Genomic DNA, 23,726 nt, shown 5'->3' on the forward strand with positions numbered 1-23,726 from the left:
GCACCCTTTATAGTCCATTTTCCAAGATACCAGAAAACTTCTCAGCTAGAGGGACTCTGATCCAAAGCTCAGAGTGGGAGGTAATTTGGGAAACATAGACTTCCTTCTCCCAGTGGGCACTGATACCCAGAATTCTCACTACAACTGTAGTAGCAGTACTCAAACTTACCTCAAGATCAGACTTGGTTAAACACCTCAGTTAAATTAAGTGTAAAGAAGTACTGCATGTCAAGTGAAAAAGGAAGGCCAAACTGATCCTGTGAAGCCTGGGAGTTTTAATATGGACTACTGAACTATCACATCTGACTTTGGTGAACAAGTGTTTCTAATCTTTGTACTAATATTATTAAGGAGAGCAGGAGTTTGTCTATTGATAAATTTAATACTCGATAAAGATTACAGTGTCTGTAGTGTGTATAATTTATTGTCTATTGGGGAAAAAGAAAGAAGGCTTTTGCAAACTAGAGCTCAGGGGGAAAACATAACTGCAGAAAAATACACTTTGCAAAGACCACTAAGGAACCAGTACACATGTAGAAAGCATTGGGATAACAAAAGTTTGCTGTTGTATGACATTGAAATGCTTTTTATTCTTAGTTGGAGAAGTGAATTGGTTTGGATTTTTTACAGTTTTTCAGTAAAATAACTATTTAATAGATTGTATTTTGCACTTGTACAGTGAATTCTGCTTTTTTTTCATTTCCCTTATTCCCTCCACAACTACAAAACCAATATATTTGAGATGTCTGAAGAGTGCTCATACTTGTCTGGGACACATGTCCAGTATTTTATGATGATATTGTTAATGGTAATTTTGTATAAGCATGTTTATATTTGTGTACTTCAAGAAAAAATGTAGAGGGTGAAGTTTAATGTTAACTGTGAAGTAAACTAGTGAGCATAAGTATGGTTTCATAATTTATCTGTGAATTCAGAAGTATTGTTACATCTCTCCTCAATTAGCATTTACAAGGAACAGATTTCTTTCAGAGAGCTTAAACGTAAATTCTGCAGGGTTTCGAGTTCAGTCCCACAAATGGCAAATTTACTGCAAACATAGGGGTGAGTGGCTCTGTATAATAGTTATGCAGAGTAGGGCTTTTCCACAAAGCAGTACAAGATATTTTTATATTGCAGGTTTCCAGGGAGACAGTCACAATCCAGTAGAGGTTACTGTTGTCCTGAATAAAGCTCTTCAGAGCTTTGTAGTTTGTCATTTTTTATTATCACAAATACTTGTATTTCTAACACGATAGGATTTGATGTATGTCTGAGATGAAGTAGCATGAACCAACTTGACCGATTTAAAAAAAAAAAGTGTAAGAGACCAGTTTAGACCAGATGATATCAATACCACTAATCAGCCAGAATCATTGTCTTAACATCTGATACAAACCCATGTCTTCATCTAAGTACTAATCATTTCAAGGATTTATATAAAACAGCAACCTACATTTTAGCACTTAATATTCCTTTGGTAAGTTTGTGTGTATGGTGCAGCATAACTAGGGCAAAATAGGTACTTATTTTGTAAAAGATACTTTGTAAAAAGTGACCAGAAATGTGTGTTTTCTCAATACTTTTATTTTTTTAATTAAAAATGAAAGTGAAGAAAAGGATACTGTACTGTAACTTGAATTAATTGGTTATTAAAATTTCATTTACATTCTTCAGAAAATCAGATTAGTAACCAGAGATATTCTTAGTGAGATTTTAAAATAATTCTGACTATGTAAATATATTTCCCAATTTCCTTTTAATTGTGGATACCAATAATAGACAAGGCTGCTTACAGAGTAAAAGTGAAGACTAAGGTAAATGATTTTAATATGATTTTATAACAGATCAATAAGATAATAAATGAAATTGAATTGAACTAAAGACTTAGTTTGACTGCCGCATGTAGCTGCGGGCAGTTAGTTCGGACTAAGGGGATTTAAAAATGGCGCCCGGACGGGAAGATGCAAATAAAGCCCGGGATATTTAAATCCCGGGCTTTATTTGCAACTTCGAATGCCTACATTAGCCTCCCTAGTTTGAACTAGGGAGCTAGTGTAGACATACCCCAATAGTACAAGGCAAAGCTCCTTCCACAGTCCCACAGGGTATAGCTGCCCTGCATCGCATGAAGTATATATGTACTGAGATAACTCAGGCCAGCCACAAGTTTTAACTAACTTGGACTCATAGGGCTTTGGGAAGACTGGGCATCAATCTACACTGCAATTTTTACCACCCAAACCAGTTGACCCCAGTGACTTGGATTTTTTTTTTCACACAGTGTAAATATACTCTGAGGACCTGCGGCATGGCCATAACTGCTAGATGAATGCTTTGGCTGACAGTCTGAGACCCCAGGAAGAGGGGCATGGAGGTGGCAGAGACCAAGTTCCAGCCTGAGCCTCTATGCTGCAATTTTTATCCCCACAGCTAGAGCTCAAGCTAGCTGTTCTAGGACCCTGTGCCATGGGATTTCTTACTGGAGTGTAGACATCCCAACTGTATTGGGAGAGTTTGCTCTCAGACCATACAGTATTTCAGCACTGAACATTTTTTTATTAGTATTTGTACCCTAAACCTCTACAACACTTTTGGCCCAATCTGGGGATGTGCTGCACTTGTGCTTTCCATTAGTATGCAAGATGGGCTAGATATTGCATTTCATACCCACAGAGAACTTGCTAAGTTTTAATTCACCACAGCCTCCCCTCAGCATCATCCCAGCAGATGCAGGGTCTTCTTACCTTGCAAAATATGCTGGCCTATCATGGCAGCTCTCTATTGATGGAGAAGAGGCCAGGTCCATATATACCCATAAGTTCTTTGCTACTGACCTGACTCTGTCTCAGTTCCCCTATTTGATAGTATGACTTTCATAGAACTACACGGATAGGGTCTTCTCCTGGCTATAACCCCTAAAAGCGGGCTCGGGGGAAGTTGATACAACTTTAAGGTATATTAAATCTTTGCTAAGTAATTTCTGCAGGGCCAGAGAGCAAATGAGTTGCATGTTTTTCCCCTCAGACTCACAGAGCATGGAAGGTGTAGGCTCAGGGTCATTGAACCCCTTTTGCACATGGCAGTTTTAGAGCATGATGTCTGCATGTTTGGGTTTCAGATAGTTAAGTATCCTATATGAACCACATTTGCTACCTTGTAAATGAAGTTAGTAAAAACCCTTTGTTCTTTAAGTTGTCATAGTGTAAATGCACAGCACAAACATCTTTTTTAGGAGAGAAAAAATTAGAGAAACTCGTTTGACTCATTTACCTATTTTATATGTATTTTATGCACAGTTCTGGACTCTGTCTCATTTAGAAATTAACTTTTGAGATTTCTCTCATCCCAGATTTTTATAAGCAATGTTTAACAGCCAGATACTTTCCTTTATTAAAAATGGTTTTCTTCGGTATGTCCAATTTTATATAACACTAAAATTAATTTCTTCGTTTTCTTAAATATTAATTGCAGTAAAATTAGTTGAGCATGATTAACGTAGCGGGAAGGATACCACAAAACTACAGGATACCACAAACTAGCGGGAAGGATACCACAAAACCATTAACATCTACCAAGTTTTGTAGGTAGCTTTGGAATTCATAGCTTGTAAAAGAGCCACTCCCAGATGGGTAGTTTTAACTAAACACTCCTTTGTCTCCACTTTCTTTTTATTGTGCTTACAGCAATGAGCTGCTGCCAATATTTTGACAAAGAAATCCCCCCAAAATCCACTTCCCACTTAGCCTGCTGTGAAGCCTGTGTAGCTGAGTGTGTGCTTGCAGAGAATAGGAATGAAGGACAAGGGAAGATAGTTATGCATTTTTCCATTAAAACAAAGATAATCGTAACCAAGAAGGGAGAGAATTCAACCTGCAATAATACAGTAAGTACACATGCCAGAAATACTTGTACTTTGTGCAGTACCAGCAGTACAGTTGTATTGTTCACGTACACACTTCAACTTTAATTTGAAAGGGGAAGGGCTAAAACTGTGGCTCTGATTCTCTTGCATAGCTGAGGCATGCACAGTCCTTTTAAGCTGAGTTCTCGGGCAGTCACACAGGAGAGATTCAAATGCTGCCCCACTGCTTAGCAGAGTTCTCACAGCTGACAGCATGTGTTCTACTGGTGGTTCACATTCACACATGCCTTGATGCATATAACAAAATTTATTCCACACATGGATGGAAAAATTAGAAGGGACAGTAACACATACCCCTCCCCAATGTGAAAGATTGGTTTCTGTCACCATTATGCTGGTCCTAGATTGATTGTATGTTGAGCTTGTGCCCTGCCATAAGCTAGAGAAGCCTGAAGTCTCCTCTAACGTATGTCAGCTGCCCAGGGCCCTAAGAGCAATGGTGATTACTGTGAGAGAATCACCCCAGTGTCTCAGATGCAGTGTAATGGTTCTTTACCATGCCCCTCCCCTGCATTCCACTGGTTTTCAGTGACACTGGAAAGCTCCTCACATGCTCTGGCCTTATGGTCGGTGCATGCTGGCAGTGGTGTAAAGAAGGCCCACTGCAGGCGAGGTTTTGGACCCCTATGTAATACAATACAGGCCCAACATCCAGTGCCATCCTTATGAATTCTGGTGCCCTAGGCAGCCCAAGCATCTGCACCCCTATCTCCTGCTGGAGAGAGGGCAGCAACTCTGAAGGGTGGAGGAGGGCTGTATGGACAGGAACAGGGCATAGAGGCTGGTGGGGGAACAGGCGGAAGGGGAAGCAGTGCAGCCCGCTAGAGCTGCAGGCTGGTGGAATATTGGAGGGCAGGGCTAGAGGATTGGGGCTGCCAGGGCCGGGTGCTGGAGCAGGGATCAGAGAGCTGAGGGCTTGGGCTGCCGGGGCCAGGAGGTAGAGCATGGGCTGGAGGGCAGGGAATTGGAGCAATTTGAGTCAGTACTGTCCTCAGCCAGCACTAGGCATAATCAACACAAACAAAGTACTACTTGTGGCACAGTGGTTCCCCAAATTTAGTGGTGGTCTGTGACTGTCTAAGGACTGCCCTGCCAATATCCTTATCAGAGAACACTGAAAGTACTTGACACTTGCGGGAATTGAGGCATTCCAACAATGAAAACATGAGCATCAGCAGTAATTTCTGAGTCCAGGAATAAATCATTCTAGGCAGGGATGGATTTAAAATTAAGAGGGAGCTCTACCAGAAGTAGGGAAATTTCCCCTTTCAACTTGATGATTTAATTTTAACAAGGGGCTGCCTAGATCTCCCTTCAGCACAACAAAGATTCATTTTTTGAGACAAAGCAGTACAATGGTGGACTGACATGGAAGGGGGAAAAAAAAGGCAATGCACTTCATTAAAGCTCAGATTTCATCCCCATCATCATCCTGGCTAATGAATACTAATGCAAAACGTGTAAACATTTCATGAATATGAGATCTGTTGACAACAGGATCTTAGGTACATGTTATGGAAATAATGTTTAAGTAGGAGGAAGATGTTCTAAATATATTGTACAATAATGTTTTCAGAAGTTTGGTCTCTTAGGGTACGTCTAAGACTACATGCTTCTTTCAAAAGAAGCTTTTTCAACGAAAAAGCTTCTTTCGAAAGAGATCGTCTAGACACCCACAACTTTTTCAAAAAACCGATCCACTTTTTCGAAAGAAAGCACCCAGGCATTCTGGATGCTCTCTTTTGAAAAAAACCCTGTTTGTAGTCAAGAACACCTTTTTTCGAAAGAATTCTTTCAAAAAAAGGCATTCTTCCTCGTAAAATGAGATTTACCACTGTCAAAAAAACACTGCTTTCTTTCAATTTAATTTTGAAAGAACGTGGTGGCAGTCTAGACGCAGGTGAAGTTTTTTTGAAAAAAAAAAAAGGCCACTTTTAAAAAAAAAAAAACCTGCAGTCTAGATAGACTCAGTGCAAAGACCAGTTTTCTGTGTTGTACAGCACCTACCACAAAGGGGTGCTGGTCTAAGACTAGGGCTCCTAAGCAATGTTCCCTCTAATTTTTTCCATCCATGTGCAAAATAGATTTAGTTATACGCATCAAGGCATGTGCAGATGTCACTATCAATAGAAACACATTCTGCTGGCTAATTAACTGACTGGCATTTGACTCTCCCGGAAAGTCGCACAAGCTCTCAGTTTACAGGGAACACTGCTCCTAAGCCCTATTGCACTATATAGAATAGTAATAGAATAAAATTTCAGAAAATTATTAATGTTTTCTTTATGTTCAAAACTTTAATACAAAATTGAACACAACAGTTTCTTCCAATAATAATAAGACTGTTCTGCATGAGCAGTAGAAAAATGGCACCTTCTGGGTCTGAAGTGTTAAAAGTTAAAACTTAAAAAAAACCAGCTGTATAATAAGTGTATGGAAAGAACCTCTGGACATTTAAAAGTAACTAGTAAGCACTAAATGCTATACATACTAAGAAAAGAAATAGTTTGTCTTGAACAAAGTAGAACATCTGACTTTTTAATATTTTGTGGTTCAACATGGAGTCCATCTGTTAAGGAATGAGAAGCTCATATTTGGATACTCACTGGCTAACTTAGTGGAGAGAGCTTTAAACTAGGGTTGATGGGCGCAGGTGACAAAAGTCCACAGGTAAGTAAAAAAAACATGGAGACCTGGGAGAAGAGTCAGAACAGGAAGGGGGGGAAGGGTGTATGGACCTTCATAGAATGGACAAGGAAAATACAAGAGAACATGCAGGGTGGAGTGGAAACATCGCATCAGTATCTTATATGTCTATATACAAATGCAAGAAGTACAGAGAATAAGCAGGAAGAACTTGAAGTCCTAATTAACAAATACTACTATAACATAGTGGCAGCACATAGATTTATAAAATAATACACATGACTGAATAATACACATGACACACATTGGAATAGATGGGTACAGCTTGCTCAGGCAGGACAGGCGGGGGGGGGGGGAATGGAGGACATCTTGCCTTACAATGTATAAACTTGGACTGAGATTGAGAAGGAGATAGGGAGTTCTAGGTAAGGTTAAATGAGGAGGGGGACCTGGATGATTTCATGGTAGAGGTCTACTACAGACTACCTACCAAGAAGAATGAGGAGATAAGGCTTTTCTAAAAACAAGTAATCATCCAAAATACAGGACTTGGTGGTGATGGGAGGACTTCAACTACTCATTCTCCAACTGATGTCTCTATGCCTGGCTGTTGTTTTTCCCCAACGTGTTCTTAGAATACATGGGAAATGATTTTTTTATTTCAGAAGGCGGAGAATGATACCCTGAGAGAGGCTGTTCTAGATTTAATTTTGGCAAATAGGAACTGGTTGGAAATTTGAAAGTGGAAGGCAGCTTAGGTAAAAGTGATTGTGAAATGGTACTGTTATGATTTTAAAGAATGGAAAACAGCACAATAAAGATAATGGATTGCAAGACAACATACTTTAGCAAACTCAGGGAGTTAGTAGGTAAGATCCCATGAGAAGCAAGTCTAAGGGGGAAAATTCAAGAGTATTGGCAGTTTTTCACACGGACATTATTAAAGGCACAAGAGCAAATTATCCCACTGTGTAGGAAATATAGGAAAGTGTTGTCCTACAAAAAATAGAAACTAGGTCAAGTTATAAGGATTAATATAAACAACTTTATAGGGACAAAATTAAACAAGTCAAGGCACAAAATGAGATTAAACTAGCTAGAAACGTAAAAGGTAACAAATTTTTTTTCCCAAATACATTAGAAGCAAGATGAAGACCCAGAACAGGATTGGCCTGTTATTTAATAGGAGAGGCAACACACAGAAAATGTGGAAATGGCAGGAGTGCTAAATGACTGTTTAAATAAAAAAAGATAGCAGTGTTTGGACTTCTAACATAGTGAATGCCAGTGAAAATGAGGTAGGATCAGAAGCTAAAATATGAAAACAAGTTTAAAAATACAGTAAAACTCCAATAGTCCGGCATCCAATAATCCGGCACTCCTGATAGTCCGGCATCAAAATGGCAAGAGCCTAGTGAGTGAGCTTTGGCAAAAAATGAGTCACAAGGTAACAGCGGCAGCAGCTGAACTGAGCAAAAAGGGTAAAAAAGGCTTAAAAAAACGAAAACATTACAGTATACTGTATACAGTATGTACAATAAAAAGGGTTAAGAACACTTTATATACAGTATATATATAACCAGTTTATAGTACCTCCCGATAGTCCGGCATATCTGATAATCCAGCACCACCTAGGTCCAATAGGTTCCAGATTATCGGAAGTCTACTGTATATAGATAATTTAGATGTCTTCAAGTCTACAAGGCCTGATGAAATCCCAGAATATCCAAGGAGCTGACATCTCCTCAGAACCATTACTGATTATCTTTGAAAACTCATGGAAGATAAGAGAGATTCAGAGACCTGAAAAGGGCAAACATAGTGTCAACATATAACAAAAGCAAATAAGGACCATCCAGGGAATTACAGTCTAATCATCCAGAAAGACAATGGAGCAAATAATTAAACAATCCATTTACAAACACCTAAAATATAATAAGAGGGAAAATAACAGCATGGATTTAAGAACAAATCATGTCAAATCAACCTAATAGCTTTCTTTGACAGGGTAACAGACCTGTTGAATAGAGGAGAAAGCGGTAGATGTGGTATCTCAACTTTAGTAAGGCTTTTGATACTGTATTGTATGACCTCATAAACAAACAAGGGATATACAATCTAGCAGGAGCTGCTCTAAGGTGGGTACAGAATATTTTGGAAAATCATTCTCAGAAAGTAATCATCAGTGGTTCACAGTCAAACTGGAAAGGCATATCAAGCGGGGTACTGCATGGATCAGTTCTGTTCAATACCTTAATCAATTATTTAGATAATGGCATATAAAGTACATTTGGGAAGTTTGTGTTCAGTTGTCCAATCCAAGATAGAAGAGTTGCAAGTGCTTTGGAGGATAGGATTAAAATTCAAAATAATCTGGAAAAACTGGAGAAATAGTCAGAAGTGAATAGGATGAAATTCATGAATGACAAATGCAAAGTACTCTTCTTAGGAAGGAACAATCAACTGCACTCGTACAAAACAAGAAATAACTGCCTAGCAAGAAGTACTGCCGAAAGAGATCGGGAGGTGATAGTAAATCACAAAGCAAATAGGAGCCAGCCAAATATGTTGCCAAAAAAAAGGGGGGGAGCAATCATCATTCTGGGATATATTATCAGGAATATTGTAAGTAATACATGAGAAGTAATTATTTCATTTTGTTCTGCCTCAGCTGAATCATTGTGTCCAGCTCTCAGTGACATATTTCAGGAAAGATGTGGACAAATTGGAGAAAGTCCAGAGAAGAGCAACAAAAATAAATAAGGTTTAGAAAACATGCCCTGTGAGAGAAGACTGAAATAATTGTGTTTGTCTTCTCTTTTCAAGAATAAACAGAGGGGACATAACCGTTTTCAGTGTAAAAGGTTGTTACAAGGAGGAAGAAAAATTATTCTTAACATTTGAGGATAGGATGAGAAGCTTAAATTATAGCAAGGGTAGTTTAGGTTGGATATTAGGAAAAACTTCCTGGCAGGGTAGATAAGCACCAGAATAAATTGCTTAGAGAGATTGTGGAATCTCCATCATTGATTTTTAAGAGCAGCTTAGACAAACACTTATCAGGGATGGCCTAGATCAGCAGTTCCCAACCTTTTCCAGATGGGGACCCATTTTGACAATTCAGGTAGACTTGGTGAACCAGGGCAATTCAAAAAATGTGTGAATGGCTCCTTAAGAGCCACCTGGGGAGACACCCGGCAACCCTTTTAAAATGTAATGGCAACCCATATTTAGGTCCTAGGTTGGGAAACCCTGGCCTAGATACCACTTAGTCCTGCCATGAGTGCAGAGGACTGGACTAAACGACCTCTCAAGATTCCTTCCAGTCTTGTGATTCTACTCTTTCCTCAAATAATAAAACTTCTAAGACTGAAAATAAGGATGAACACGCACACTTGGCGTGCTTGGCAAAATAAGTGAAATTTAAGATTATAAAATCAAGATATTCCAAATAAAGTACTTAAAAGTATAGCCTTGCATTAGAGTCTCCCAAACCTTTAAGAAGTCCCAGTCACTCCTAGTTGGGAAAACTCCACATGAAAGATAGAGCCCCAGCTATATTCTCTTTTGGGGACTACATCTTTCCTGGCCCTGTCAGCCACCCAGTACAGAATTCATGGTGAAGTCTCCATGAAGCCTAAAGAAAGGGAGAGAATGGAGGCACCTGAGCTTTTTCTGCTCAGAAGGTAAAGGATCTGTGCGGAATGGTCCCTTCTGTGCACAGATCTCAGAGGGAATAATCTGGGTCAATAGCTCTTGGAGACTGTAGGAAGTTAAGTTTCAAGTATTTGCATAAGAGTAATTAGTACTGCTAGGCTTTAGTTCTTCCACATCTTTCAAAAGCTTTTGTGCCTGGCCGTTAACAATAGGTAAACAATAGTTTACCTCTCTCAGCACTAGGAATTCACCTATATACACAAAGGCTGTGTCTACATTGGCACCCCTTTCCGGAAAAGGGATGCTAATATAGCACTTTGGAATAGGCAAATCCACGGGGGATTTAAATATCCCCCGCGGTATTTGCATTAACATGGCTGCCGCTTTTTTCCAGCTTTGAGATAAGCCGGAGAAAAGCGCCAGTCTAGACGTGATTCTCCGGAAAATAAAGCCTTTTCCGGAGGATCTCTTATTCCTACTTGAAAGCAAGTTTTCCTACTTGAAAGTAGGAATAAGAGATCCTCCGGAAAAGGCTTTATTTTCCGGAGACTCACGTCTAGACTGGCGCTTTTCTCCGGCTTATCTCCAAGCCGGAAAAAAGCGGCAGCCATGTTAATGCAAATACCGCGGGGGATATTTAAATCCCCCGCGGATTTGCCTATTCCAAAGTGCTACATTAGCATCCCTTTTCCAGAAGGGATGCCAGTGTAGACACAGCCAAAGACACTTATATAGGCATTTGCACTGGGTAGATAAATTTCCTTTCAGTACTGTTTTTTTCAAAATTATCCCACGTTTACATTCTCATAAAGATCTCAGGGCCTAATTTTGTATCTATCGTAATGAGAACAGACGTTCTTGTGACGACAGATCTTAGGGCCGTACTGGGTCCTAAATGAGTAGATACAATGTTTAGAGCAGATAATAGCTGAACAAGATACACATATTCCAGACAAACACAACAGGAGCTGTCCTTTATCTCAAAACCAAATCGCAATATGTTGCCTTTAAAAATAATTGTAGCAAATCCTGATAAGTAGTCACAATTATTTGAACAAATGATGGAATTCCTAGTTCTTTCCTAATGGGTTTGGGGATGGGGGGAGGTTTCCATTGCACATCCACAACTAAAGGAATCATGCAAATGCATCTTCTTCTGTAGACTAGAGATTAACTTTTCCATGAAGAAATATCTATCACTTGACATAAATGGCCATACCTTTTTATTTGTAGAGGAGGAGAAAGGCTCAAGAAGAACAGATGATTCACCTATCTTACAGTCTGTTCCATAATAGAGAAATTCATGAAAATAAGTCACCTTTGACTCATCAGAAAGGTTTGTTTTTATGCTAATGTACACTGACTTCATATATCTAAAAAAACAACAAATGGTCTGGTAGCATTTTATAGACTAACAAAACGTGTAGGTGATATCATGAGCTTTCGTGGGCACAGCCCACTTCTTCAGATGACCAGTCATCTGAAGAAGTGGGCTGTGCCCACGAAAGCTCATGATACCATCTACATGTTTTGTTAGTCTATAAAGTGCTACCAGACCATTTGTTGTTGTTTTTTCTTTAACAGACTAACTCGGCTACTGCCTGAAGCTTCATATATCTAACAAGCCAAAGAATTTCACCTAAGAAGTATGTGATCCAACAGTCAAATTCACACAAATGCGGGCTAAGGGGGCAGAGACTGAAGTATACTAATGGTCACAGCGTCTCTCTGGGCATGTCTACACTACAATGTTATTTTGAAATAAGGTGAGTATCTACACTGGAAGCCCATTATTTTGAAATTATTTTGATGTAACAGGCTTCTTATTCTGAAATAGTAAACCCTCAATTCATGAGGAATAACGCGTGACTGTGGACTGTGAAGCTGTGCTTATTTTAAAAACATTGGCCTCCAGGGTTTCTCACAGCTGCTCTGGTGGCCACTCTGTCCACACCCCTTAAAACTCTATAGTTTCCCTTTCCCTGCAGCCTTCAAAGAGCAGGCAGAAGGAGAAGTGCTTTTGGTCCCTGGTCGCATTGTGCCACACAGCAGGACCATGCACAGCCTTCCCTGCTGTCATGGCAGACCCCAGCACTCCCACCGAGCCCCCACAACTGCAAGCACACCAGCAGCCAACTTGGAAACCCTTGGTGGGGGCAGAAGAGGAGGGCATCCTCATGGAATGATCCTTTACTTTCCATATCTGCACATAGGGAGAGGCGGTTGGGCTGCGAGAGGTGGCACCTCCTTGCTTGGCTATCTCAGCCTGTGGATCACACAGCAGTCTGTGCACGTGGAGTTCCAGTCTGGAACACTGAGCCCCATGAAGCTGCGACACAGGAACCTGTCACTCCTCATAAGGTTTCTGGAGAGGCCTGTTTTACTCCGGACTCCGTGGTGGGACACCTTCCCACCACAAGCCACCACTAAGGAGGCTGCGATCAGGAAACACACAGCAGTGCTTCACATGGCACAGGCTCATGTCCACACTCTCTGGGCAGCATCCACTCCCAGTCAAGCACAGCAAGGTGGATGACACCAATCCCCTGCTGGGGAGAAGAAGTGGAGGGAAACCCCGTACCACCCTTCCTGGCAAGTGGCATCTGCCACTCACACAGACCTCCCACCCCAACACAGTTCTCTCCCTGTGCGATGCTACCACTGTCAGAACCAGTGTGTATGGGGCACAGAAGGAAGCTGAGCCCATCCCCCCCTCTTTTCCACAGGTTCCTGGAACATTGGGGAAACGAGGCTCCCCTGGGATGTCCATGCCATTGCAGGAAAGTGCCCGCTGTGGCATGGCAGGTCGCATGTGAGTGTTCCATCACCTGAGAGCAAGGATGAGCCACTCACATGGCTCCACGAAGGTGTTTTTCTACATGTGGAAGTTCTGGAGCCACTGCTGGCCATCCTACCACTCCATAACGATCAGTCACACCAGTCGGTACTGGTCTCCCAATGCCAGAAGCAGAGGTGCTTAGTGTGGGGAGGAAGGAGGGATTGTGGTGCATGAGGAGTGCCCAGGCATGGGTGAAGAGGTCCCCCATTCCAGGCTGGTCATAGTCTTCAGGCAGTGCCATGAGGCCAGTTTGCATAAACTGCGCCAGGAGTTGCAGCAGCAAGTCTAACATCTGGTGACTGCTTTGCAGCAGGTCTGGCTTCATGGTAGGAGTGCTGTGGCATCCGCAAGGGCAACCAGCACATGGTGTGATGTTTGCTGTTCCTTAAAGAAGTAGACAAAGGTGAGACGTGGATGTAGAGGGGAGCCCCTTTAAGCACGAGCCTCAGCTAGCTTCAGGCAGGAACTATAGCAAGTGATTTCTGTCCTGATGCCCTGCCTGGAGTGCTTCCGGAGGGCTTTAAATGCTATTCAGGCTCCAATCACTGTGGACGTGTTATTTGAATATAGCTCTGTGCTATTTTGATGGGAATTTGAGGTGTGGATGCATAATTTCAAAATAGTTATTTGGGGAGTCGTTATTTCTGCATGTGGAAGTTCTGGAGCCGCTGCTGGCCATCCCACCACTCTATGATGCTCCATGATGATCATAACGATAACTTATTTTGAAATAACGTTGTAGTGTAGACATGCTGTCTGGTGGCATTCTGTAGCCTACAGAGTTTAACTCTTTTGGAGAATACTTCTTTAAAGCCTGATTATTGCACTTAAATCTCTGTGCAGGAGAAGGATTTGGGTCTATGAAGAGGTTCCATTGAACCACCAAATTGTATTGCTATTAAACTATAGATTTCAATGTCATCTCTCAGTGAAGGACTTTAACAGCAGCCTCATAGCCTAGATGCTTATAGGGTATGTGAACCACCATATCAGAATTACCACTATACATGAACAACTTTGACTTTGATCTCTGGAACCTTACTAAAAAAAAACGACCTGTTTGAACTGCCAAAGTGATTGACAAAAGTACACCATCTTTGGCATGCCATGTGTGCAGAAAATCTAATTCTGTGATTGTGACCAGAAGTGCTAGTTGTTAGTAAAAAATAGATATCAGCTTGATATCTGTATGTACTTTGCTTTATGCTAACATGTTACATGCATTTCAAGGTCTCTCTTTTGATGACAAATTAACATGCCATTATAGAAGTTGCTCATTTCATATAATGTAATGTGTCTTTCTACAGTTATGTAAATATACTTCTTTATATGATAAGTACAATTCAGATGCTAGTATATACTTCTTACTCGGTGTTTGATTAGATTATTTCGCAAATGTTGGGTAATTATTTGTATAGATATGAACAACAGTTATTGCTGATATTTTTTCTGTACAATATCAAGCCTCATGAAATGGTTATGAGTTAAGGCAATTTTGGAACCACAAGATAGAGCTTCATAATCCTTTTTATTTTCTTTTTCGCCTGCTGCACAATTAGGATTGAAAATCTTAACCTTCTTTAAAAAATATATACTCTTATGGTTGCTGGAATAAGCTTCAAATGTAGACACAGGCAGTGAAGTATGCTTGAATCAGTAGACAGCCTGCTGCAATATCTCTAAGATAAGGCTTGCCCATTAACAGCACATATTAACTCTGAAGCTTAATCGTGTGTAGAAGGCCATCATCATTAACTATTTACTACTAATTATTATAATATTATTATAAAAATAATTTACTTATCCATCATTGTAGGAAGGCATGGCAGATATTGAGATGAAATAAGAGGCCTCCCCATCCCATCAGTTTAAAGTCACCTCTGTCCCCTGTACATAAAACCAGAGATGCATTTTGAATGTCAACAAAAACATCCTCCCATGACTTACTACAGACAGTCCCCGGGTTATGTACAGATAGGGACTGTAGGTTTGTTCTTAAGTTGAATTTGTATGTAAGTCGGAACTGGTACATATTGTAGGGGAAACTCTAGCCAAACATTTCTCCAGAGCTCAGTTTTATTCTCCCACACCTCACTTCCCTCAGTCCTTTATTCTCAAGCTGAGGTGTCTGCTGAGAAAAGCCGCTCCACGTCTCCCTGGTCTACTGGGGAGGGGGCGCTAGCTTCACATCTCCCTGGTCTGCTGGGGGGAAGCAGCTAGTGCTGGGTTGCCTCACCCAGTTTGTAAGTAGGGATCCGATGTAAGTCGGATCCATGTAACCCAGGGACTGCCTGTAGTTGCCAAAAGCTCCAAATGCCACTATCAAAACCTCTAGCTCACACACTCTCTCTCTTCCCTTCCCCCACACCCAACAGCTTCTACAACGCAAGTGTATTCTCAGTACAAATATTACAGCACACAGAACATACAGGCTACGTCTACACTGGCCCCTTCTCCGGAAGAGGCATGCTAATTTCGAACTTTGGAATAGGGAAATCCACGGGGGATTTAAATATCCCCCATGGGATTTAAATAAACATGGCCGCCGCTTTTTTTCCAGCTTGGAGAAAAGCCAGAAAAGAGCGTCCAGACTGGCGCGATCCTCCGGAATAAAGCCCTTTTCCGGAGGATCTCTTATTCCTACTTTCAAGTATTGCAAGTAGGAATAAGAGTAGGAAACTTTCAAGTAGGAATAAGAGATCCTCCAGAAAAGGGCTTTATTCTGCAGGATCGCGCCAGTCTGGACGCTCTTTTCTGGCTTTTCCCCAAGCCGGAAAAAAAGCGGCAGCCATGTTTATTTAAATCCCACGGGGGATGTTTAAATCCCCCGCGGATTTCCCTATTCCAAAGTTCGAAATTAACATGCCTCTTCCGGAGAAGGGGCCAGTGTAGACGTAGCCACAGGGTGGTATAACTAATGGGTAGTAATTGGAAGGTTTGAGGAGGGAGCTTTTGAGGACAGTGCCAAATAACTCCTGGCCACACAAGCTATAAGACATTACTTACTGTGAAGGGGACATGGGTGCAGCACTATCTGGAACTTGTCAATACAGCTCTTTCAATTTTCCAGAGAGCATAGCTATGCAGACACGAGGTGAGTCCTCTGTCTTAAGAGCACTGCTTGTGCAGCAGGCATCATTCTAAGACTCAGGACTCAACCCTGAATTCCAATTTTGCCGGGAAAAGTGACTGGAGAATCAGACCCAATGAGATAACTATATGCAGCCAGTTGCAGCAAAAAGATTAAAGAGCTTTATTTTCCTTTCCTGCAGATCTGTGCAGAAGCACTAGAAATGCAAAATATTAATGGCAGGGGGGAGGCCATGTAGAGTGTTATGAAGTTAAGTTTACTTTTACAAATATACTTTACAAACATAAAGACTATTTAGGCTTTAATAACAAGATATAAGATCTTTATAAAGATTATCCATATTTATCAGAAGAGTTAAGATTTACAAGAAAATACTGATGCTAGAAAGTTCAGCAAATGTATCTTGGCCACACATGTTCTCAGTATCATATAAAGCTGTCCTCATTAGCACCTTACTTCATGGATAGCATAAAGAATATTCAGCTGCTAAAGTCAGTGTGAGGAAGCAGCTTGCTAACTTACAACACTGGAAGTTATTCACTGAAGACTTGGCCTCCTGGGGAAACAACATAATACCCCGAGATGCGATCTAAAACATTTATAACCTTTCTTTTCACAGGGCTTCCAGGGAGGAAGTTTCAGCATCTGCATTTGTTGTCGAATGCTTCACTCTTAAGAAACATATCATATAAATTCAAGAAAGAAAAGATCACAGAAGGCTAGTAGTAATTCCATCTTGCTTCATTTAAAGTACTTGTGTGTTAACTTATAAATTGCAAGATAAAGCATTTTATATATTTCAAATACATAAAACCAATAATTTCTCACTCAAAAATTATATTGGGCTATAATATGCAATTTTTCCTGTTTCTGTATTTGAACTGCCTATACTTCCTAAGAACTCTGGAATTGAGTAAAATATATATTTACAAGTAATAGTATGCCTAAAATTTGCTTCTTAATGTCTTTGTAGGAGAGTTTGATTACATTCTCCTATATAATACTTTTCTAAATAACCCCCACACTCACAGACATGTTACATTTTTATACAAAAAATGCCCCACTTCTCACTGACATTTATCACACACTGGGGATCTTCTCTATTCAATTTTGTTGGGTATTTTTTGTCTAATATACCAAAATTATGCAAATGTAAATGAAATTTGAGACCTCCAGCAATTATTTTCATCTGACTGCAACTTTCATTCCAGTGTCCTGATGAGAGGGGGTCTAAAGTCTCTTTCCAATTTATGCTGAGGTTAATCATATTAAAAAGTGCATCTAAAAATAATTCTAACCAAGAAATCATATTCCAGTTCATTTGCAGAGATGAAGCACTTAAATTGATTTGATTAAAGAAGGCCATTTGTCTTGTATGCTTACAAACAAAAATCTCAGTAGTAAGCAGAATATAAGTGGGAAATATCAATTGTGCAAAATAAATAAATATCTATGAATTTAAAAACAGATGTCCAGTTCCTTTGTTATCAACCAGCAATCCCCAAACTACGTCTGATATTTCCTCAGTGTTCCCAATGAACTACTGTTCGTTATGCTCAAACACATTGGTGACATTGCAAAGGGGAAACAGGTCACAACAAGGAGAAGTTCCAACTGCCAGAACTCTTACCAGAAATCGTTTTTAATGAGCATGTTCACTTCTTTCAGGGCAATCTTCACACGTTCCCTTTGCTCTGAGCTACAACACCTGGGATTCATCAGTAAGGCTGTGTGTTGAGAACAGACCAAAAATAGTTCTGCAAAGGATCCCATGATGAATTGCTAGCTTTCATGAGTCACCTTTGAAATGTGAACTAGTGTACTTGGTGATTTGGTTTGCATCATTAGGATGAGACAGTTCAGTGAACTTAACCATAAACATCTGAATAATTTCAGTGTATAAAGAGGAGGGATTTCTCTTGATCTAAAATAAGACCAAACCTAAAATACAAATAAAAATTTGAATGCAGAAGAATCTAATTAAATGCAACGATTATCTGCCCCTCCAAATGCATGCTTTTAACAAAGCAGCCACACAGAAATGCAACATATTTGTGCCAGAAGAAAACTTTAAATACAGAAGAAGCTAGGAATTGATTACATGCCCAAGCTGTACTACTACACTGTTAGCATTTACATTTTTAGTAGTTAAAAGTCCGAAGCCTCTCAGTTAAAGATCCAATACAAGGTTTAATTCTACATTGCATATGCAGGTTGAAAATCTCTCTCTCCATTCCCAAAGCAACTTTCATTCTGGGCCTCCTCGGACATAACCTAGAAAGTCACCACACTGAATTTAGGGCAGAGATCCCAGGAGGTCTATTGAGGCAGCTTCCCCACTTTGGTGTAGGAGGGGTTAAAACAGGGCAGAAGGAGTCTGTGCATAACCCAGCCAATTAGGGATGAGCTTATTGAGAGTCAATAAGGAGAAAGCTTGCTGCAGCTGACCAGATATAAAGGGCTGCTCTGCAGCACAAAAGACAGGCTCCCCACGGGATTTAAATAAACATGGCCGCCGCTTTTTTCCGGCTTGGGGAAAAGCCGGAAAAGAGCATCCAGACTGGCGCGATCCTCCGGAATAAAGCCCTATTCCGGAGGAGCTCTTATTCCTACTTGCAAGAGACCCTCCGGAATAGGGCTTTATTCCGGAGGATCGCGCCAGTCTGGACGCTCTTTTCCGGCTTTTCCCCAAGCCGGAAAAAAGCGGCGGCCATGTTTATTTAAATCCCGCGGGGGATATTTAAATCCCCCGCGCATTTCCCTATTCTGACTTCTCTCATTTGCGTAGCTATTACGGGTTATGTGGCCAGTGTAGACACAGCCAAAGACAAAGGGGAAAGACTGGCTGCCTGAGGGGGCACCAAGAGCAGAACAGTGCTGGGCAAAGTCAGGGGAGGTAGAGAGAGCTCTACCTTGTCGTGATAACAGTGAAATCGGGTCCCTGATACAAAGGGCTGAGAGGATGCAAGGGCTATGAAGAAGCGGCTCAAAGAAGGCAGATAGTACAGGGAGTGTATGAGGGCAATAGAAGGCCGCAACTTGAGGGTACCTGAGTGCAGACTAGTGGGTGGGCCTATGTTCTGCCCAGCAGCTGAAAGAAGTGGCTAGCAAAGAACTGCAGTTTGCCTCCAAGGGAGGGGCTAGACCGGGGATGGCCAATAATTTTTGGCGGGGGGCCACTCCAAGATTTTGGAAAGTGGCCAAGGGCTACACTTTTCTGTGGAGGGGGTGCAGGATCTAGGGTGGAGGTTGGGTGCAGAAAGGTGCACGGGATAAGGGACTGGCATACAGGAGATGGTGTGGGGTCTTAGATGGTGTTTGGGTGAAGGAGGGGGTTGTGACCTGGGTCAGGGGATTGGGTGTAAGTCAGTGAGAGAGTGGGGGTGCAGAAGAAAATTCTGGCCTGGGGGAGAGGTGTGGGAGGGGGTACAGGGTCTTGGAGGGACGTGGAGCAATGGGAGTGCAGGGGATTTGGAAGGTGACTTGGGGAAGGGCGTTAGGGTGTGGAAGGGGCAGGGGTGCCAGATGCAGGCTTTGGCTGGGAGGCGCTTACCTAAGCATCTCCCAGCCTTCAGCACCCCTGAAGCAGGCCAGGCTCTCTGCCTGCTGCAGCCCCAAGAACATTGAAAATACAGCCTACTCCTTCCATTTGGCTCTCAACTCCAGGAGTGGGGAGAGGATTGTGCTGCCTCCATCCTCCAGGCCAGTATCTCAGCTTGTATTGGCTGGCTGTTTCTGGCCAATAGGAGATGAGATATTGGCTAGGGTCAGTTCTTATTGGCCAGTTGTTTCTGACTGATAGGAGCTGAGGATTGGGCTGGGGGCAGGGAAAACACCTGAAGTCTCCCTCTCCCTCCAGAGTAGAGAGTCACATGGAGCAGCCCTACATTTAAAACAGTGGCTGCTATATGCTTGAGAGTCCCGGGAGGGGCATCCGCGGGACAGATCCAGATCCGGATCTGGTGGCTTGGCAGGTCAGAACTGGCTCATGAGAGGTATCTTGCCCAGTCCTGGGCTAGACTGTGGGCTGCAGTCTGCCACTGCAGCGCACGGACAGACTAAGGACTGCCGGTCTTCCTGAAAGACAGTGTCAACCAAGACATCAAAGCAAAAATAAAACCACCACACACAAATAAATATATATAAACTGGTAAAAGACAAGAACTGGAATAGAAAATACTCTGCCACATTTTCATTAAAAAACAAGCAACACCAAATCTTCCCTAGTTTAAAATAATTATATCTAAGATATTTTCCTATAATCTTTTAAAGCCATTCAAGTGCTAGATTTTAGGGATAGGAGGTTGAGGGTTAAGGGAAGCTAGACCCAAAGGAGAACCTTACATTGCTCAGGAAATTCCAGAGAAAATAGCTAATCCTTTTGGGAGTCTGATGCACTATGACAAATGTAACTGTGCATAATAAACTCACACAAGTGGATTTTTAATTAAAGAGCCTGTACTTTTTATAAAGAGTAGGCAGAAGGGAAGGAGGCTACAGGAAAGTATATTTTCCCCTACCTATTGCCACAGGAAGCTTGGGGAATTGAGCCCTATGCCGCATTGTTTTTATTTGTTCTGTATTGTTTCGTGTATGAGTAGTCTACCCAAAGGCAACAAGCAGGATATTGGAGTCTTACTGCCTTTCTAGGTTAGCCTGGGTTACATTCTGTGTCCCTAATAAATAATCCCCACCTTGGAGAAGTTTGTCTTCATGTAAGCTTCTGATTTTACAGAGTGGAGAACTGGGGTCCAGCTACAGTAGTTTAAGAGAAATGTTACATATACATAGATGCTGATCCATTAAGGGACTTAGGTGCCTTGATTCTAGATTTAGGATCTGCTGGGATCCACAAATCCCCTGCTTGCACATAAACTCACTCAGCACCTACCTTTTCACTATAAAAAGCCACTAGATGCTTAGTTTTCTGCCATGCAGGCACCTAACTCATGCCTAAGCCACGAAGCAAACCAGAAAGTGGCAGAAGTAAGGAGGTAAGAGTGCTTATCTTCTCCATGGGGCCCAAACTGGTAGGTCTATTCTGAATACACCTAGTTCTACACTAAAGAGTTCTAAGTTACACCCCAGGAATGCCCCTCACAAGCCTGTGACCAGGCTGGGTCTAACCCCTGTCTAGTCTTTGCCCTAGCCCATTTGACTGTCCCAAATGTCCCACCACCTCACCCGTAGTCTTACTGCAGAATGGCTTCTTCAGCCAGTCTGTCTAGGTCCTTAGTCACGCAGAGCTCCCATCTGCAGCTGGGGTATTCCCTGCTTTGAGGGCAAATGGTGCAGAGGGGCATCCGGGCCCACCCTCACTCACGTGCCGCAGCCGAGGGCCCTAAGGACATGGACCTTCTACAGTCCTATCCGGCTGACAGGGGTCTCCACCGAAACCCATCAGCCCGCGGGCGTTGCATTGCCCTGTCCTGGGCTACTTCCTCTCCCCTACTGGTCCTACCGCCCCTGCCCGGGGCCTACTTGGCCTCCAGCAGCTCGGCCGCTTGGTTCCTCCTACAGGCTTGGGTCCCCATTGCCTCACAGGGGGTCCTACTGGCGTATGCCTACCCCAGCGCGCACACACACACACGCCTCTCCTCCCCTCCCCTCCCCCCCGTCGCAGAGTAGCGTTTAAATTACCCGCTGCTCCCAGCGCCAGGCGTGACGTCGTCCTGATGTCACGTGAGTGGCCCCACCCACCCCGTTGCGTCCGGGCCCCATATCAGAATATCCCATTTCTTTTACTATCAACTGAACTAAAATACAGTGAATCTTAATAAAAATAATCCAATGAATACACCTAAACATTCACCTGTATTGAAGCAGGAGAAGAAAGACACCATGGTTGGTACTGATAGTGAAGAAAAAGGGAAGAAATATCAGATATGGACATTCAACTAAGTGCCCATAGATCAGGACACCAATTGTCACTTATCCGGAGGCTGGGATGTAGGTTATTGTTATTTCTACGCAGCTAAAGAAACAGAGATGTGGAGGGGGGAGGAGGCAGCATGCTCAGGGGAAAAAACACAACGAGAAACTGTAAGTCCTGATAGAAACATACATGGCTGTCATGCAATATTCCTCACACTATTCTGTCTTGCCAGGAGGTAATTGTAACAGCAGAACTTAAAAATGAACCAGAAGAGGTCACTGAGAAGGAGCCTTTAGTCATCTGATGAATTATTTTAATAACATGCCAACCCCATTAGATTACTGTAAGAATCCATGAGTCCAGGGAGATAGAGGCATGACACTACCCATCAACAGGTGAAAACAGGAAGCGTTTTCCATTCTATTTGCAATTTATCTTTTTTAAATGGATTTTCCCACTTGGTTTATCTCTTCTATTCTGCCTGGAAAATGCACTGATAGGCTATGTCAGCACTACGAGTTTTCTCTGCAAAAAATATGCTAATGAGGGACTCATTTGCATGAGTCATGCTCATTTGCATATTTTCTGTCGATCTGTTTTTTCACTAGGTTTTTTGTGCAAAAACAAGCAGTGTGGACGTTTTCTTTTTGCGCAAAAAAACCCTTTTCCCACCAGATTGATAAACCTCCTTTTTTGGGGCATAAGATTCTGGCGGGAAAAGGGGGTTTTGTGCAAAAAGAAAATGTCCACTCTGTTTGTTTTTACACAAAAACCCTAGAGAAAAAACGGATTGGCAGAAATATGCAAATGAGATAGCGACTCGTGCAAATGAATCCCTCATTCGCATATTTTTTGCCGAGAAAACTCGTAGTGTAGACGTAGCCATAGTGGAAATAATTAGGAGATAAATTTCATACACCTTGACTCCACCCAATGAGACTATTTCTATGGGCTCCCTAATATGGTGTCTAGAATATATTTCCTTGATGAAAGCCAAAGTCTTCTAAAATTCCAAAAGTGAAAATCATTCAAGGACAAAGTAAGCTTGGGATGCAAACTGGAGACTTCTCATCTTTAAAGTACTAGGCTACTTGAGACTGGTTTTAATCAAGCTCCAAAGGAAGTCTTGGTTTCATTTGTGTGTGTCTGAGAAAAAGATGAAGAGTTCCTGCCTTTTGTTCAGGGGTGGGAAGGAGTAAGTAGAAAAGGAAGCATAGATAGTAAAAATAAAATAGTAAAGATATAATATTGTTATACTATGTCTTCGGAACTCACTGTGGCTCCCAAACTTAGCATGTATCCTCTTTCCTCACAAGTATCTTGTGAGAGGAATCCTTGAAAAACGGATGGACTTGCATCTTAACCAGTCCCTAAAAGGTGAAGGAGATGGAAATGGAATGTATTGGTTCTCCAGGGGTCTGACAGAATTGCCAGTGCCCTGATCAAAGGAGTGGGGAGAATGCTGGCTTTGTGGTCTTGGAAGGAGTGGCCCGAGGGCAGACAGCCCACATGGCTATCCAGACCATACTGCATCCCTCTCCCTCCCCCAGCTCCAGCCAACCCTTAGCGCCTCCCAGAGCATTCTGCTCAGGGCTCTGGTGGTAATTTAAAGGGCCAGAAACTCCAGTCACTGTCTCAGTGGCAGCAGGGAGCTCCAGGCCCTTTTGAATCACAGGGTTCCAGGGCAGCTGCTCCA

The 23,726-nt window shown here is 42.0% G+C and overlaps 1 non-coding gene across 3 annotated transcripts; it reads left to right on the forward strand.

The window, feature by feature from the left end:
• The first annotated feature begins 1,765 nt into the window (after positions 1-1,765).
• On the forward strand, positions 1,766-17,642 carry LOC112544622 (uncharacterized). Of its 3 annotated transcripts, XR_012902589.2 has the most exons (5): positions 1,766-1,814; positions 2,282-3,580; positions 3,684-3,883; positions 11,459-11,561; positions 16,775-17,642. It is a non-coding gene; the product is annotated as an uncharacterized LOC112544622 (transcript). The 3 variants fall into 3 exon arrangements; XR_012902587.2 differs by lacking the exon at positions 2,282-3,580; XR_012902588.2 differs by lacking the exons at positions 2,282-3,580; positions 16,775-17,642 and adding an exon at positions 11,810-12,329.
• The last annotated feature ends 6,084 nt before the right edge of the window (positions 17,643-23,726 follow it).

This window comes from Pelodiscus sinensis, chromosome 3, assembly GCF_052426305.1.
Source record: "Pelodiscus sinensis isolate ZL-2025 chromosome 3, ASM5242630v1, whole genome shotgun sequence".
In the NCBI taxonomy this organism is placed as follows: domain Eukaryota; kingdom Metazoa; phylum Chordata; order Testudines; family Trionychidae; genus Pelodiscus; species Pelodiscus sinensis.